This window comes from Danio rerio, chromosome 7, assembly GCF_052040795.2.
Source record: "Danio rerio strain M-AB ecotype USA chromosome 7, GRCz13ab, whole genome shotgun sequence".
Taxonomy (NCBI): Eukaryota; Metazoa; Chordata; class Actinopteri; order Cypriniformes; family Danionidae; genus Danio; species Danio rerio.
The window spans coordinates 69,767,501-69,787,500 of record NC_141027.1 but is presented as its reverse complement, the minus strand read 5'-3'; the positions used below and the strand labels follow the sequence as shown (position 1 = coordinate 69,787,500).

The 20,000-nt window shown below is 36.3% G+C and overlaps 1 protein-coding gene and 1 long non-coding RNA gene across 51 annotated transcripts in view; one reads left to right on the top strand and one right to left on the bottom strand.

The window, feature by feature from the left end:
- Nucleotides 1-20,000, bottom strand: part of neo1a (neogenin 1a) — a 328,844-nt gene that overhangs the window by 61,132 nt on the left and 247,712 nt on the right.
- The window catches only part of LOC147843263 (uncharacterized), a 38,369-nt gene that overhangs the window by 887 nt on the left and 17,482 nt on the right, over nt 1-20,000 (top strand). The window contains exon 1 of the long non-coding RNA XR_015496450.1: nt 1-139. This exon is cut by the window's left edge and continues 887 nt beyond it. This is a non-coding gene — a long non-coding RNA (uncharacterized LOC147843263). The remainder of the gene's footprint in view (nt 140-20,000) is intronic.

Here is a 20,000-nt window from a genome sequence, read left to right as displayed (position 1 = left end):
TGTAAAATGTCAATAACAATGATACAGTAAACCTAAAACTTTGTAAACAAAACTAATTATGCTAATCAAATCTGAGCTTTTATGTAAAGGAAACAATCATCATTATTCAAATACACACTGCTACATTACAAATAGTGAAGTTGAATGACTACATTACACCTATGCAAAAAAAAATCTTTTAAATGGGGTACTAGTGACTGAGATGCACAAGAAAAGAAACCAAAAAGCCACTCTGATGACACCCTGTTTTATTTACAATCTCTTCACTGCTGCTATATGGCATTCATTTTGCATATGTTGTTATTCTGACCTGAAAAGACCTGAAGATGATTTCCTTCACCATTTTCTATGGCGTCTCTCATATAGGCAACTACTAACCATTTTCTCAGAGGATGACAAACGGACAATTGCTGCAGCTCTGATACAAGTTTATGAAGAATAGTAAAAAGCACTGCAGTGTTTGGATGCACTGTGTTTGTCTGAGGTAATTAGTCTGCCATTATTACTGAAATGTGTTTATTCCGTACAAAGTGTGAAGCACATTGGTTAGTTCTACTTACATGAATCAATGTGCGCTTGCGGCATTCTGAAAAGTTCAGATGTTTTCAAGTAGGTGTACCTGGAAATGTGTGCGCGTCATGCCATGTGTGCGTCACGGAAGTCGCGCGATTTCATTGGAGATAACAAACGTACACCCTAAGCTTATTGGCACTGCTTCCAAGGCACGCGCTTAGCAACCATATTTTAATAAAACTATAGAGCTTCATTCCGAAACTACACACCAAACTTTTTTTCCCATTATTGACAATGGTGTTCGCTCAATAAATATATAGATATCGATTTTATCGCCCAACCCTAGATCAATCTACCTAAATTTGAAAAATAAAAAAAAGTTGAAGTTACTTAATCGATTTTTGTCAAGACAACATGAACAAATTGTGTGGAACCCTGCATTTTTTACAGTGTGGGCAATAATTACGGGAAGCTGAATCGCAAGAGGCTTGTTTAAACCTAATTTAGACTGAACTTCTCAACCCAGGCTGACTGGAAATACGTGGGTCTGCCTACGTTTTTTGGCTTGGCGAAGTTTGGTTTTGTTGCATGTTTCAATGACAAATCCACTAGAGGGCGCTGTCTTGCGAATATAAAATACATTACTCAGAGAATGATTCTACACATGGTTTATTATCAAAAGGATATGAGCCCCTTTCACACATACAGACCTTCCCGGAAAGAGAAGTTGTAACATTATCGAACGTTATAGATGAAAATTGCCAGAAAGAGCAGGTTCACCCTTAGAACGTGCTGACATGAGACGTCTACTCCAGCCAATCAGAACATACAGACGTATTCACATTCGCGCTATTTATGAAAATTAAAGCCTTTGGATACATTTCCAGACACATTTAGCTGCCAGTTGTTAATCAGATAGCGTTTCAATGTTTATTATTAATGCTAACTGTCTGATAAATTATCAATAAAATGCTTCGAATAAACCGTTCAGCTGCGTGGCACTCACACACTTGAAAAAGTGCTAGCACACAAACAAATGCACATCTCGACATGTGAAAGTGTTCCTCCATATGTTTACATCAAAGTTGTTCACAACACTTTTCCATCCACAGAATTTGTAATGTAGCCATATGTGTAAACATTTAGCTGCGGTTAAAGCTTCTGCCTTTGAATGTCTCTGGGAAAAAAAGCTGCTACATGAATGCTAAAGCTTCCAATCAAAGTGAATTTATCAACAAAAGCCTGACCCCTATTATGTTTACAAATACAAGCGCAGTCGTTTAAAGGCCATTACTGGTTAATGATGTCAGAATTTGACAGTATTTTGGGATGGATGTATGAATGGTCATTTCCGGGAAAAATCCGGAACGTCCTTGCCTTTGTGAACAGCACTTTTTTGAATCTACTGGTAAAGTCGTTCCTGAAATGTTCCTGATATTTGCTGGTCTCACTGTGTGAAAGAGGCTATAAATGCAATACATTTAGTTGGTTTAATGTAGCAGAATAAATTATTTATTCATTTGGTTTTGACTATATCTTTAAGTTTTTCAGTTTTCAAATTCAAGCAGATCCAAAGAACACCCAAACACAGCCAGCCATTTTTAATGATTAACATATGTCTAGAGAGCCAAGATATGTGAAATATGTCACGCCGAGGCTTCTGTGGTTCAATTTAAAGACGTCTGACTCGTCTTTTCTACCAGAAGAGTGAAACCTGAGACACAAAGTAGCACCTCTAAAAATGTGTCAAGATTATTTGCCTTTTGTGGCCAACAGCGACTCATTGAATGAAACAAACTGTATTTCATTTGCATCTGCCAAAAGACATATCTGTGAAAGGACTGCATAAAAATCAAACATTATATGTATGATTGATGAACGGTGTCATTCCAATGTGATTTGTTGACTGTGGTTGATAATAACATGAGTAGATAATAAAACATGTGATGTACAGTAACACCACGGTCGGTTCTTTTCTGAAACAATCAGCAACAAAGAAAAATAATATGAATCCACATTCCCATTAGAAAGAAATGCAATCATGTCAAAAAGATAACTAAAGATTATGCGTTTCACACCTCAAATGACAGACACATAAACGATCGAAGCTAACAAAGGAGAACAAAGAAACCAAATGAAAGGCAAATAGACACTAAAACTAATGGATGTCTCAAACTGGCAAGAAACCAGTGTCTAAAATTGTTTTAAAAAATCCCATATTTCAACATGAACTAATACTAATAATGCACCGAGTACATGAACTATAAGAACTAATCTTATTAAACTTAAATAACATTACCTCACGTTAATAAAGATGAATAAATACCATAACAAATGTATTACTAATTATTTGTTCATGTTAGTAAATGCATTAGTAAACACGAATCCTATTCAATTCATGTTTATTTCTATAGTGTTTTTACAATGTAGATTGTGTCAAAACAGCTCAACAGAAGTTCTAGTAAATTGAAACTGTGTCAGTTCAGTTTTCAGAGTGGAAGTTCAGTTTAGTTCAGTTCAATTTGGTTTAATTTTCACTGCCGAGAGTCCAAACACTGAAGAGCAAATCCATCAATGTGCAACTCCACAAGTCCTGAACCAAGCAAGATAGTGGTGAACTAACGGACCATTATTTTAAAGTGGTCCTGATCAAATCTTCGGAATATTTCAACATTCATTTTATAGTATTACACACTTGCTTTTTATGAACAATAGTCATTTGTTTTTAATAGCTATTAGGGTAAAATTTGAGACTTTCTGTGAGTTTGTAAAATATTAAGTATTCTATTAAAGAGTAGCTTTCCATTTATTAGTTAACGCATGAACTACTAGAATTCTAGAACTACTAGAATGAACAAAGCCGTCATTTTGACCATACTGATAAGACTGTTCGGACTTGAATATATTCCGTTAGATTTACATTCTAAATTAAGATCTATTTACAAACTTTTATCGTGATTTTACACTACCTGACAAAAGTCTTGTCGCCTATCCAAGTTTTAGAAACACCAAATAATAACTTGACTTCTAGTTGACCATGTGGTATCAAAAGTGGCTAATATGAAAGGCAAAGGCCTCTAGATTACGCTTAAATAAAATATGATCATGCCTTGATTTTTAATTATTTCATTAGGCATTACTTAGACAAAAGTCTTGTCACTTAACAGAAATAATGTACAGTATAGTATATAAAGGGCCTTATCATACACCCGGCGCAATGTGGCGCAAGGCGCGACGCAATTGTTTGCTAGTTTCAGCTTGGGGCAAAAGTCGTTTTGACGTTTTGCACCACGCTGTTAAAATAGCAAATGCATTTGCGCTCATATGTGCGCCCATAGGTGTTCTGGTCTAAAAAGGAAGGCGTTCTGAGGCGCATTGCTGGCACGTTGCTATTTTGAGAAACTATAATAGATTTTTCAATAGACCAGAACAAACCCGGTCTATTGTCCAGCGCAGAGTGTGTTAGTTGTGCGCCTCGCTTACACACTGCTTAATACACACAAGATATAGAGCAATACGCAAATATCTTTACATATGAAAAAGAATAAAATTATTAAGCATATATATAGGATATAATAAGGATATATAAAGGATATAAAGGATTAAAATATTACAAAACATATTATTTTCTAGCCTACATAAATATAAAAAACATACTTTCATGCCTTCTTCATCTCAGAGGCTTTTTCAGTTTATCCATGACAATTTGCTTTTGTATAATGTTATCATTATTAGCAGTATCATATATTGTATGCAGATTTATATTTGTTTTATTAAAAACAAGCTTAGATTTGCCCACCTGTTAGGTTTCAGACTATATGGGGCACAGCATGTGTATTTGCATACAACTCAGTTTTTGACCACACTTCGATATTATTTTTTATTTATTAGTTTGCTGGAAATTAGAAATGAATTTAGAAATAGTTTTGAAACAAATCTTAAGTAACAAAATTAATTATTTATAGGCTAATTGATGTCTGTGCGTACAAGGTTTCTCTATCCACGAGAGTGAAAGTAGATAATAAGAGGCTTTATCCCTCATTCTCGCACTGCAGATGCTCTGTTTAACTGTTTTCTTGCAAGTGAAATGCTCAGTTTTTCCACTTACATAGTCGTCATGTAAATAGCAAATGCACCATGGCGCAACGCAACTGGCTCTTAAAGGGAATGGGAGATGAGACTCTGATTGGTTTATCCTCAAAACACACCTATAACTCTTTAAGAAAATAAGCTCAACCCTTTTAGACCATGGCGCAAAGTGGATTTTTCCGTCCTTATATTAGCAAAAGTGGATTCTGACACACCCCTAATGCGTTTGTGCCCTGCGCTTTGCACTTGCGCATGGATCATCAAAATAGAGCCCAAAGTGGAAGTGCAGTGGAAAAAGAACGAATATTGAGTATGACTCCATCATGAGCTTGGAGGACTGCACCTATACATCTCTGCAATGACTCAAATAACTTTTTAATAAAGACATCTGGAATGGCAAAGAAAGCGTTCTTGTCTTGTCAAGTCAACTATTTGTTGCTCTTACAACTGGGATCGACTTTTGTTAGGTAGTGGAAAATTGTGCTTTAAATATCTGTCATCATATTTTATCAAGTCAATACACATAAATAAGATATATAAGAAAAAAGTATTTTTGTAAAAGTTTTTTAAATATAAAAAAAATCTAAAATAAAAATATATATCTGTTATTAGAAAGTTACGTTTTTGTTAGCAGAAGTTGCTAGGCAACAGAAGCACTTATATTTACCGACCCTGGAAAAGTAGCGGATGCAATCAATTTGCGTTTTATGTCCATCCAAAGTATAAATACTCATAACTTGTTTGTGTTTTTTGGTTTTAATAAAAAAAAAAACATTATAATGACACATGCACACATTTAGGAAAATTCAATGTACTATAGTTACATGGGTTTTATTTTAAGTTGTTAACTTACATTTACAATTAACTTTGTAACTTTATTAACTTTACATTAAAAAAACTGTCAAAATGACTGCCTCTGTAGTTGTACAGTTAAATGAACATATTATTAAGTAAGGGATAATAAACATCCTGGCGGTGGTTACAGCAGATTCTTACACGGCTGTCTGGAATACTGGATTCGATTGGTCAATCATGGACATTATTCCAAGATAACAGCAACTAAACAATGCAGGAACTTCAAATCATTTGCCAAAAAACTATAACAGCTCAGAACAATGTTTTGTGTCAAATTTGTATAATTCTTTAATAAAAGCAAGGTGAAAGAAACCAAACTTGCTGAATGGAGCATGCACTAACCTACATATTTTTCACAAGATGGGGTAAACAGTCAGAAACAGCAGCATGACAGACAAGCACACAAATATAATCAAGATGATTCGTAGACAAGCCTGTGTAATTCGCTTCAGCGGTTGTTATCTGGGTAAAACATACCTTGGAATGGCACGACTGACCAATCAGAATCAAGTATTCCAGACAGCCATGTAATAAAGTACTACATAATGGGTTAGAGAAAAAGAACAAGAATTGTTATGTTCAAATGTTCTCTTTGACTGACTTTATGTCTTATTCCAAAGCGCGCTGAGCTCCTAACAGACAGCGGAAGACGAGACTGATAATGCAGAGCTGTATAATATACACTAATGGCGGCACTCATTAGCTTATAGCTTCCCCTAAATGACAAGATCCATTAGACGGAGAGCAAATTAAACATTAGTTGAAGCAATTACGGTTTTCCACAAAGACGAGCCATCAATGTTCATCTGTCTAGCCGCAGTAAGAAAAAAAAGCAATGATATAATTCCGCATTTATCTCTGCTTCGGCTTTGTGCAGTGCGTGAGGTTGTTCATCTCCCTCTGGCGCAGACCGTTCACAGGGCAGCCATTTTGCCATCGCCATTGCTCAGCTGTTTTCTTGTCATACAAGATCTAATTTGATGTACTTGATTAGAGAAAGAATAAAAACTCACATTTTAAAATGTCAAGCCATCAATAAAATCAACTGTCAATAAAATATAACTAAATTCGGGTTCTTTTAGTTTTGCCCTTTTAGAAAAATAATGTAAGCATCACGAATATAAACATTACATCTGCAATCAGACAGTAATGGATAAAGTACATCCAAGTGGTCATTATCGGTGATAATTACATGGCAATCTGGAATACTCGATTCTGATTGGTCAGTTGCAACATTCCAAGTTGTTCTTCTGGGAATTTCAAATCATTTGCCAGAAAACCTCAAAATTAAGGCCCGTGCACACCAGGACGATTTTGCTCATGTTTTCCATCAACGTTTAACGCTAAATAACTGTGCGCTAATGTGATCGTGCACATCAATGAGCAAAAAGCCAGGCATAAAAGCACAATTTAAAAAATTTTTTTAAACAATAATAATTTTTTCATCGCTAGAGCTGGCGTTGCTGCTTGAACCCTCCATACTTGTTCCAATCACCACCAACTTCAACAACAACAACAACTTTCTGTCTTCTTCTGCGTTACAAGCGGGTGTCAGAAGCTTAAAGTTGTGTAGCGTCATCTAACGTCAGGGAGTAATTTTGCATACTCTTCTGCTCGACGCCAGTGAAAATCACTTGGGTTTGAATCTGGAAAAACGTCTCAAAAAACACTGATGATAAACGCTAATGAAAAGCGTCCTGGTGTGAGCGAGCCTTTAGACACAAAACATTGATCTGAGCCCTAATAGTTCAATAAAGGCAAAGCTGATGGAAACAAAAAATGTCTGAATGGAGCATACACTAACCTACATATTATTGAGCCACAAGATGGCAACAAATAGTCAGAAACAGCCATTTTGCCATCGCTCAGCTGTTTTTTTGTCATATAAGAGCTGATTTTATGTACTTGATAAGGGGAAAAAATTTAAACTTGCATTTAAAAATGTCAAGCCATCCATAAAAACAACTGTCTATAAAATGTATCTCAATTCAGGCTCTCTTAGGCCCAATCCCAATTCTATTTTTGTACCCCTACCCTTTCCCCTTCCCCCTTAAAATTGAGGGTTAAGGGTAAGGGCTTTAAAATTAACCCCTAAGAATTGCGACAGCACTACAGCACCTGCAAACGTCATCATATGTCATCAAGATCTCTTGCTTCATATGATTTCAGAAATAAGATCATAACTATACTGTGCATTTGCACAGTGGCCATATTCATCTATTTAAACACACCAAAAACATTAACATTATAGCAGACACTGTAAAATGCCAATTGACAGCAACTAGAAATTACTGACAGGGTATTCGGGTGTCATCGAGTGTCAGAATGTTGTGGGACTGCTGTATAGGAGTTATGATTAAGGATTATAGATCGCAAAATATAGCGGTTTATATTTTAGCGTTATTTTTTTTAAGCATGATGGTAAAACACGAACGAGTTTATGGATATATTAAAACATATGCTTGTTTGTTGTTAAAATTCATATTAATGACAAAAAATACTAATTTGTGGATCTCCTTACTTCCAGGTACAGTGCTGTTGTGGCTGATGTATTCTGGGTATTTCTTACTCCTTGGTTTCGAGTGTGTTAATGAAAAAACTTTGTTTGAAGGGCTATCTTCCCTTTAGCCCTACGCTTTCAAGCTAAAGAGAATTTGGACATCCCTACGCCTTCACGGCGGGGTTCGAGGAAGGGCTAAGGGTTATAATTGGGATTGGGCCTTAGTTTTGCCATTACAGGAAAACAATGTGAGCATCATGAATGTAAACATTACCTGTGCAATCAGACATTAATGAATAATGTACATCCAGGTGGTCGTTATTTGTGATTATTACAAGACTGTCTGGATTATCGATACTGATTGGCCAGTCACAACATTCCAAAGTATTCCTATCATTCCAATCATTTGCCACAACACATACAACTTTGACACGAAATATTGTTCTGAGCAATAATAGTTAATAAATTCTTTAATTAAAAGCAAAGCTGACAGACACAAAAACGGCTGAATGGAGCATACACTAACCTACATATTATTCAGTCACAAGATGGTGCCAAATAGTGAAAAACAGCCATTTTGTCATTCCAAGGTATGTTATTCAGAAATAACAACCTCTAAACAGCGCAGGCTCTTTGTAAACTTCCAATCATTTGCCAGAAAACATCAAAATTAGACACAAAATATTGTTCTGAGCCTAATAGTTTATTAATTCATTGATTAAAGGCAAAGCAGACAGAAACAAAAAACGGCTGAATGGAGCATACACTAACCTACAAATTATTCAGTCACAAGTTAAAATAAACTGTTGAAATGTCATAGATACTGTATGTACTGTAATAGTCAAAATTGTAGCACAAGCTGACTCTCGACATAACATTTTTCAAACACACATCCATCAAGCAGTTTGATCAGTTTGAACAGTCTTCTCCTCAATGCTGTCTGATGGTGAATACGCTCATGTGATGAACGATGCTGAGCATTGGAAGATTAATACCGATTCTATTCATAGCGGAGAGCAATAGCTGCTGCCACTGGAACAGATGGTGACTGCGCCCTTATTAATGATAAACACCGAATCCAAGCAAAAAGGTCATCAAATCTTAAAAGGATTATTTTTTACTCCTCCTTTACTTAAAATCGATGCAATTATGTGTTTAAAGGTATTTCAGGTACAAGCAAACCGGCTTCTCATTTTAAACAGAACCGGTTGCCAAGGGCAATGATGATTACACACCATGTAGGTCACCAAGAATCGAGCTAATATCCTAAAGCGGTAATTGTAGAACATGAGGGGAAAACGCAAATGTGAGAAAAATCACCTCATTCACCTGTATGTACCTGTGATGCTGCAGTGTGATGGAGGGAACGTAGCGCACAGCTAATGACCACTTAAAAACCTCCTGCTTTCATCTTACACAGATGGATCTAGAATGAAATGGCCGCGGCATTGGAGATGTGACACAGTTCGTGCTGCACACATAAAGACTTCATCCGTTGGCATTAAATTTAACACCCTCTCCACTATTGATCTGAGAGAACATGCTATTATAGTGAGGGGACTGGAAGGGGGTGAAGACTTTCTCACATTGTGTGCCGGCACTGAAACTGGGTTGTTTCATTCATTCTTGCTAAGGTTCATGTCCTTCGCCGGCACTCATGTCATAACATCAGACCGACGGCTGAAATGTGGAGCTGCTCTTGATCTATAGACATGAGCTAAGAGCTCTATAAGAGTGCTTTTAAACAGAAAACGGAAACCTCAATCACACATATATCTAGGCTTCTCTGCTCTTATAAGTTCTCCAAAGAGGTCTACTGTTGATGGTCAACATTGCTTATATTTTTTCCTCAATTTCTGTTTAACGGAGAAAAGATTTTTTTCAACACATTTCTAAACATAATAGTTTTAAATATTTTTAATATCTTTATTTTATCTTTGCCATGATGACAGTAAATAATATTTGACTAGATATTTTTCAAGACACTTCTATACAGCTTAAAGTGACATTTAAAGGCTTAACTAGGTTAATTAAACTAACTATGCAGGTTAAGGTTTGTTTTGTAGACTATCGAAAAAAAATATATATAGCTTAAAGGGGCTAATACTATTAACCTTTAAATGTTTTTGACCTGAAAACTTGTTTTTATCTAGCCAAAATAAAACAAATAGGACCTTCTCCAGAAGAAAAAAAAATATCAAAGGGGGCTAATAATTCTGACTTCAACTGTATATGTATACTGTATATTATAGTTAGACTATGACACGTGAAAAGCTATTTTTCCAAGTTTAAGGGCCTTATCACACACTCTGCGAAATAAGGCGCAAGATGTGTTTGGCGTGATTTGTTGCTATTTTCAGACCAGCGCAACAGAAATTTTCCCGTTTTGCACCATTTTGTTGAAATATTAAATCCTTTTGCACCACTTTGTGGACTGATGGGTGTGCTGGTCTAAAAAGGAGGTGTGTCAAGGCTGATGTATACTTTTGCATCAAGTGCACACGGTGGAGCCTACGTGTGGTCGCTTAGCCCTTGCTGACGCTGATGTGCACCTCTAAAAAAAATGTAACTACAAGCTCTGTGTATGTATGTAGCAAGCTCTGTGATTGGTTGGCTTGGTATCGCTGGGCGGAGGTGAGAGTCGTGCGAGCCCGATGGAGCGAGTGTTTACAAGTGTCGAGTCTCGTGAAGGAGCTCCAGATGGAAACTGTTGTTTTGTGTTTACCTTATGATTAAAGTTGTTGCATGTCCACAGATTCCCACCTCAAAATGAGTGAGCTTGAGCCACTTGTACATTAAGGAAGCGCTCAGAACAAACAAAACACCAGGGAAACATGACACAAAGGAACATAAACACTTATTGCCAGCCAGTGTTTCTGAAGTGTTATTGCAGAGCAACATAAACAGTGTGGAGAAGTATAAATGCATGGCTACGCACATTGCATGAGCCATGGGTCACGCCGATCACTGGGCGCAGAAGTATAAATGATGCATTGCTATTTCGAGGAACTGAAATAAACTGCACACCTGACCAACTGAAAGCTAATCTAAAGTCCAGCACAGGGCGCGTTAGATTTGTACCTACACATTGCGCATAACACTTACACACTGATTAATACACACAGGATGTATAGCAGTACATAAATATCTCAACATATGAAAAAACAATTAAAGGATTAAAACGTTACAAAAATTATTATTTTCTAAGTAGATATAAAAACCACTGCCTCCATGCCTCAACTCAGGGGGGCCTTTTCAGTTTATTCATGACAATTTGTATTTGTATAATGTTATTATTGTTGTTATTATTATTATTATTAGCAGTATTATTTATTATATGCATATTCATATTTGCTTTAATTAAAACAAGTTTAGATTTGTCCACCTGTCGGGTTTTGGAGACGTATGCATCACCATAAGGGGCATAAGAACAGGACGTGAGTTTGGATATAACTCTACATCTATACATTTAAAAATAGTTTTGAAACAAATCTTTGCGCTTAACAAAATTAAATATGTAGGCTTATGGATGTCTTCAGTGGAGTGTCTTCACTTTCCACCATTTACTTACTCCACAAAAGGAGTAAGTTAAAAAGGAGTAAAGTAAAGAGAAAGTAAAGAGGCTGAATGGCGAAGGCAGTTCTATCACTAGTGAAGCGTTCAGTTTTTCCCACTTATAAAGTCTACAATGTAAATAGCAAATGCGCCATGGCGTGACACAACTGACTCTCAAAGGGAACGTGAGATGAGACTCTGTTTGGTTTAATGCAGGTTATGCTCAAAACACACCCATAACTCATTAGGGGAACAAGCACAACCCTGTTAAACCATGCGCCGGGCGCAGAGCGTAATTTTCCATCCCTAAAATAGCAAAAGTGGATTCAGACACGCCATTTATGCTTTTGCACCCTGCGCTTTAGACTTTGCGCCTAGATTGTTCAAATAGAGCCCTACAGTAACACTTAAGTTACACATAAAATCAAAACTAAACTGATTTTGTCAGGTCATATTAAAAGTTTTGTGGTGAACAATTCATCTGTGCAAGGAAAAAAATGAATTGTTTGCCCTTGTAATCTTTAACTGAAATTGCACTTGGTGTTTGTTTTCAAATTTTGTTGTCAAATGACATCTGTATGAGGTATTAGGCATGGGTAAAACATTAAAGTTAAGGGACCACAATCCTTAATATTCTCTTTATTTTTGAAATAGTCCAATTTTACAAGTCACCCAGAGTGCAACCATTTAGTTTTACCATTTTTAAATCAATTTAGCCTTATTTCATAAATCATTGAATTAAACATTTGTGACCATTTTGGTCATTCTAATAGGAGATTGTTAATTCAGTTGAATACTGGTTAACAGGTTTGGGTATTGAGCGGCTCTGCTGACTGGATCCCCAGAGAAACAGACATTTTCTGACAGGATCTGGCCTACTGGGCTAGATCTTATTTATCTGGCATGGAGAGTGTAGTGTACAATATTACACTACATGATGAATGAAAATGCCCTGACAATACAATCTATTACTGATATTTTACTATGAATTACTTATTTGTAACAAATTAATGGACTGATATTTTTGTAGCAGCAAACAAAGACAAAGCAAGAGAAGGAAACAAAAGCAGCCCCCACCCCCCTTTTTTTTTTTTAAGGAGCAGAGCTACAATAATATTAAACACCCGCAAACACATGACGGCCTTTGAGATTGTTCTGCGTTGATAAGCCCATCCCGCAGCGCTTTCTGAACTGCGGTGATGACAGCAGTGGATCTCTTCAAAGTAAACATCATGAATATGAGAGGATGACGGATTAAAGGCCATCAACACCCCTGTAGAGATTAAAACAGCTCTTTCACGTGATGGGAGACTCCCGGGACGTCCTGCTTCCAGAGTCTGAGAGATAAAAGCTGAAGCGGCAGGGGCACATCTAGGGGGAGGCACGGGCACCGCGGCGGGACGTCCTGCACCGCACCAGAGCTCATGATTATGGGGCGCAGCATGACGCTGGCAGGGGACTTCCTCTGTGGTTGCTGAGTAGACAGTCGCCCATCTGCCGTGTCATTACTGTACGTCTATGCCCAAGACTCTCAGGCCAGCTCTAGTAGCCTTCGGGGTCAGCAAACCCCGGCCCCCGGCCCTTCTGCACCTGCTAAACCTCCGCCTGCCATCAAGATCATGTTCTGCAGCTAAATAACTGACTTTTTGACATGCATTTCAGTTCGGCTTGTTAAGTGAGCCCATATAATAATAATAATAATAATAATAATAATAATAAACATATTAGTCCTTATTCCTCTAATGTTAGCACATTTTAATAGTGTGAGGTATAAAAATAAATAATAATTATTAAATTATTTATTAAATAAAAATATTAAATTATTAATATTAAAATTAGAATTTTATACTTTGGACCACATTTTCTATGATGTAGGCCCCCATTCCAATGATATAAAATAAATAAATATATACAGATATACTTAATATATATGCCAAAAAATATATATTTTTAAAATACTTAATAAATATACAACAGTTCTGTCTGGTTCTTGAATCTGATTGGCTGATAGCCGTGAAATATTCTGCAATAACAGCACTGGTACAGCATCTTCACCCTGTGTATTACTCCGCCAACATAGAGTGACAGAAGATCAATAAACTCACTACAGTTTGACCAATATTGCAGCTGTTGGACAACATAATGTACTTTTGAAGCTTTTTAGTCAAGAATGTAGTGGTTTATGTTGCAACTATGCAGTTTATTTATGAGGATAGTGCCTATTTTAAATATTTATAATTACGGAGATACTGCACTTCAGCGCCATCAGACTGTCATACTGAGGAGAGCAAGTACGTTTGCGCCACATAATGGCGACCGAGACTGCATAGTGCATCCTTAAGGGAGAAAAACTCTGCAGCTGATCAAATCATTATTAAACAGGTAAGCGACATTCTAAGTCAATCTCTCTCTTTTGTATGTTGTGGTGCTGTATTTATACCATAGTAATCCAGAAGTGCTTGCTTTTTTGGGGTTAATTATAGTGATCTCCCGATTGCAACAGAGAAATACTGGGAAATCTCCTTAGACTGATGACATTTCTAGCCTTATAATCTTAAATATGAGCAAAATCCTGTTTTGTCATCATTTTAGATATTACACTAGAGAATCATTCAAATACTAGCTCTAAAGTGACATTTGTGAATTAACAGATTTCTGCTGTTCTGATGTCATCAGATGTGACTGAATGGTGGAAGAAAGTAGATCCTCATACAAAAGGTTTTCAACTGTGTATATAGCGTCACCTTAGAATTATAAGGTTCTATCTGTGTTCTGAATGATTTTGAGATAGAGCTTTAAAGTTTTTGCATTCCACAGCAAACAGTATAGTGTGTAACATTTGTTTTTTAAATAAAAAGTCTTCAAATGTAAACAACTTCTAAAAAAAATCCCATAATGTAAATAAGTTGTCATTAAATAAAAAATATGACAATAACTCAATTTTGACAAAAATGTCAGACAGAACCTTATAATTCTAAGGTGACGATATATATATGTATTAGGTGTGCCAAATGTTAGTTTTATGCTCTGGTTACTACTGGACTCTCAGAAAACCGAGAATCAGTGCATGTCTGAGATTGTGTGATGAAGTAGATGAGAACATACAATGCTGATTTAGGCTGATATTTGTGTTTATATCTCAGCTGAGGAGTCTGTGGGGCTATAAAACATAAATAGCATGTCTCGGTAGGGGCCCTCTGCCTGTGTTCATATGACACTTTAACTAGGCCTGTGTGCCTTCAAGCTGCTCCACATCTTGCCTTTGTTTACAAGATTCATCACTCATCGCTAGGAATATTGGCGTGATTTAGTTGACATTAAACTGTACTCGGAGGAAGTGTTCTGACTGAGAATCAGGAAAAGTCATTTCACCAAAGTAATGACAATCTCCATATTATTACACAGCGAGTTTATTCAGCTTCAGAGGTTTTACACAGGTGATTTATTATTATCGAAACTACCAGATTTATTTATTTGCTTGTTTTATACAGACGTCAACATTATTTATTTAATAATTCTACAATTAAAAGTCAAATACAGTCCAAAGTATTAATTAATAATATATAAAATATAGTAATATAGTAATATATATATATATATATATATATATATATATATATATATATATATATATATATAGATAGATAGATAGATAGATAGATAGATAGATAGATAGATAGATAGATAGATAGATAGATAGATAGATAGATAGATAGATAGATAGATAGATAGATAGATAGATAGATAGATAGATAGATAGATAAATTTAACTGTTGCATGTACAATTTTCAGAAACTAATTTATTTACAAATTTAAATAAATATTTACAGATATAAAATATTTCACATTGAACATTATTATTGTTATTATTATTATTATTATTATTAAGTCCAACTATATACATTAAATCAACAAATATTATTGAAATACTATTGAATGTATGTAGTTTAAGTATAATAATAATAATAATAATAATAATAATAATAATAATAACCCATTTATACCAATTACAATTACCAGACCTGTAATTTATACAGTATAAAAGCTGACAAGTTGGGAACACTGACGGTATATTTCAGCCTCTTATCTGACGGAAGACACTAAATTCATGCTTGAACTGTATCTGACAGAAGCAAAATGACTTTAACACAAACCTTTCAAAATCAAAGTTGCGCATCACAAACACAGCCCATAAGCCACTCAAAACGGTATTGACAGCCATTTTTGGATTTATATCTCCTGTTGAGAAAAGCTGCAAAAAGAAGTTCTAACAGGCGCAAACGGGTACAAACAAGGAAATACAGAGTTGTCGTCAGGTAACAGGCAGATGGTCAGGTAAGGCGGCAGACAGGGTAAACGATAAAACAAAGCATGTACAAAATATACCAAGGAATGCTTTGCAATGTTCAGGATGATAATCAAACAAGACTCAGCAATGAGTGTGTCTAAGTGAGCCGTATATACAGTTAAAGTCAGAATTATTAGCCCCTCTGTTTATTTTTTTTCTCCAATTTCTGTTTAACCGAGGGAAGATTTTTTTCAACACATTTCTAAACATAATAGTTTCATTAACTCATTTCTAAAAACTGATTTATTTTATCTTTGCCATGATGACAGTAAATAATATTTGACTAGATATTTTTCAAGACACTTCTATATAGCTTACAGTGACATTTAAAGGCTTAACTATGTTAATTAGGTTAACTAGGCAGGTTAGGGTAATTAGGCAAGTCATTGTATAACGATGGCTTGTTCTGTAGACTATCAAAACAAAATATAACTTGAAGGGGCTAATCATTTTGATCTTAAAATGGCTTTTAAAAATTAAAAACTGCTTTTATTATAGCAGAAATAAAACAAATAAGACTTTCTCCAGAAGAAAAAAATATTATCAGACATACTGTGAAAATCTCCTTGCTCTGTTAAACATCATTTGGGAAATATAAAAAAAAAGTCAAATGGGGATAATAATTTTGACTTCAACTGTATGTGAGTGAAATTAGTATATGAGCAGCTTCAGCTGTGTGACTGTAATCAATGGAGACTTGGAACAGGTGTGTGTGTGTGGTGCCTGACAGGAATTGTAGTTCATATGGAGAAAGGATTTTAGTCCGTGTGAATGTTAATGCTCTCCAGCGATCTATGAGGACTAGATCGCTGGTGGTCGTGACAGGTGTCCTTCATGCAGCAAAAAAGAAAAATATCTATAAATTAGGCATAATGCAGATTTTTATATGGATTTGTTTTACTGCAAATGTAATTTTAGGCCCTGGTAACCACTATAGTCAAGCAGTCATAAGCTGTGACAATGCTGTGACAATGCTGAAATGACTGCAACACACAAACTTGCAGATTAACACTCAGAAAAATATAACTAAGCCTTGCATAAAAAAAAAATAATAAAAAAAAAACTGTGAAAGGCTTTTGTAGAGCGTTTCTGCCATGCAAGTTTTGTGAGGTGAAAGCGAAAAGCTAAGAAAGGGAAAACTGAGGGAATCAGTGAGATGTTATAATCCAGTTGCCATAAATCCTTAACAATATTAATCATAAGTCACTGGCAGGGAGAAACAAGCATTCACATGCAAATGTGAAATTAGAATTAATCTAGGGAACATAAACAAGCTCAACAGTGAGACAGCATCAAACTGTCAGGTCACGTCCTGATCTTTAACAGCTATGTGACTAACATATCCTCTAATACTCGTGCTGCCCTAAATTTCACTGCATATTACTCTGAAAACATTTGTTTAACGATTCTATTGAACAACTTTGTCCTTTACAATGTAATTGCTGTGCTGAAGAACAGGGTTTCTGCAGATTTGATCAAGTCAAATTTTTATCACCATTAAGCATAAAATTTTAGACTTCTACGGGGTAAACACTAAGGATTTTTTCCTAACTGTCCGGTATTATCATGAGGAATCGTGTAACTGTTTTTAGTTTTCTTTCACTTATTAAATAATTTAATTTGGGGATTTTGTGATGCAGACGTCTTCAAAACCCGACAGGTGAACACATCTAAACTTGTTTTATGTAAAGCAAATATAACTATGCATCTAATAAATAACACTGCAAATAATAATAATAACATTATACAAATGCAAACTGTCATGAATATACTGAAAAAAGCCCCCGAGGTGAAAAAGGCATGGAGGGAGTGGTTTTTATATTTAAAAATATATTTGTCCCGCCGGTTTGAAAAGAGATTTTGAAGCTGAGGTGATTAGAATCTTGTGTAAAATTCAACGTGTAGACTAGCTGTTTGTACTGGCGGGTACAACGAGATGTCTTTCAGCTTTCATCATTAATTAGCAACTTCATTGATATGCGTGATAGCTTCGAAGACTGTTTTTACCTGTTACAATGTTCAGACGGTAGAGAGATGCTACGTTGAGTTGCAAACTATAATTAAAACAAATGGAAGAAGAATAAATGTTTGGAGACATGGGTTGCCAGTGTTGCGTTTATAAATGTCCCGCAACAAAGGTTTTGTTTTCAATTCTTCGCTATGACAGCACAGCTGGACTCAAAAAGCAACAAAAATATGTTTGTAAGAATTTTTTTTTTACCCGAGATTTTTTAAGCATCTGGAAAGGCGAAATCTAGATTTGCCACTCATCTCCTTTTAAAAAAGACGCATTTCCAATTGGTGTTGATTGTCCTGTCTCTACAGATTTGATAAGTGTGTGATCAATGTTCTTTGTTTATTTGTTCATTTTCTTGTCAGCTTAGTCCCTAGCGGATGCCCTTCCAGCTGCAACCCATCTCTGGGAAACCTCCACACACACATTCACACACACACTCATACACTACAGACAATTAAGCCTACCCAATTCACCTGTACCACATGTCTTGGGACTGTAGGGGGAAACCGGAGCACCCGGAACCGAACCAGCGACCTTCTTACTGTGAGGCGACAGCACTACCTACTGACGCCACTGCCTCGCCCCGTTCTTTGTTTATGTTAATTTAAATTTAGTTCGTATCATCAGCAGTACTCTTCCAGTTTTTAAAGACATACCTTGGTCAAAATGATTAATTTACTAAGTTTACAGTAATATCACTACAATATTATGGACTGAAAGATCTACTGAAAATGCTGCTTTCCGAATGTAAACATTTGTCATTTTGTGACAGAATAGTCTATAAACACGGCTTTCTGACGGCTTTTCTGTGTCTATCTAAGTTACTGAGAAATGTTGAAGTAGAGGTGTGAACCTATACTGGTCTCACGGTTCGGTTTAGTTACGATTATCATGCCTTCGATTCGGTTCATCTCGATATCTTGGTGCATCGACGATGCTTTCTATATACAGTGTTATATTTTAGGGGGGAGGCTATAACAAGCTGTCTGTATAAACACACAGACACACAGCACCACACGGTCTCTCATTCAAACACATATACAAACATAGACAGCACCAAACAAACAAACAAACAAACAAACACACACATACACTTAAGCCCTCGCAACAGGGAGAGCTCGCGCTGAGCGGAGCAGAAAGACGAAAAAAAACAAAAAAAAAGAAGCTCTTTTCCGACGGTCCCTTACTGAGAGCTCCTCTCAGCGCGAGTTCTCCCGGCTAAACACATATTGCGAGGGCTTAAACGGAGCATTGGTCATAATGTCGAGCGAAAAAAAAGAAAGACAGCTGTGAAACATAACCAGCTTTGTCTTTTTGTGGGAAACACACTTTAGATCTTTTCAGGGTAAGAGGTTTTTGAGTAATTGCCGTCTATAACTGAATGTGTGTAAGAAATATCGAAAACAAAACCAACTGAACCGCGCTCATTTCTGGTGCCCCCCTGGATATACATTTGCCTATGGTGCCTATGCCACGGGCCGGCCCTGAGTTAGCTGAGTGTTGTAAATACTCGTGCTCACCTCCCTCGCGACAGAGCGCATAGTAGATAAATGTCAGTACATAATAACCGGTTATGATTATTACTGAACCGATACCGAATTGTCCGCGTCTGCATCGCGGTGCACCGAAGAAACAATTAATTTTGACACCCATATGTTGAAGTGTTATTTTCTCACATTCGCTGTGCAGTTTCAAACATTCCATTAAAACTACACTCTTCCAGCAGTTCCTCACATCCAATATCTCGTTTGTCACAGGGGTTGGGGGCATGCATGAAATGTTCCTGAATAAAAGTGAAAGTGAAAGTCGACAAATTTATCATTTGCCAAATAATTTGATTACTGATGTCCATGTAAACATAGTCACTGTCTTTCTTCCCTGCATCTGTGTGTTGTTTTGCCTCTGTAAAAAAAAGCCATGCTCGAACTGAAACTCCACTTTTCATGCAAACCCTTTCCTCTTTCCTTCCCCTGACACTCTCATCTAAACAGAGCTGGACTCACCCACTTTCCTGAATTTTACTCAAACTAGAGATATGAAAACACTCTGTTGAGACAGGGGGGTTTCATGGCCCTTAAAAATATAACCCACTGTCTCCTGGTTCAACTGTGTCACATTTCAGA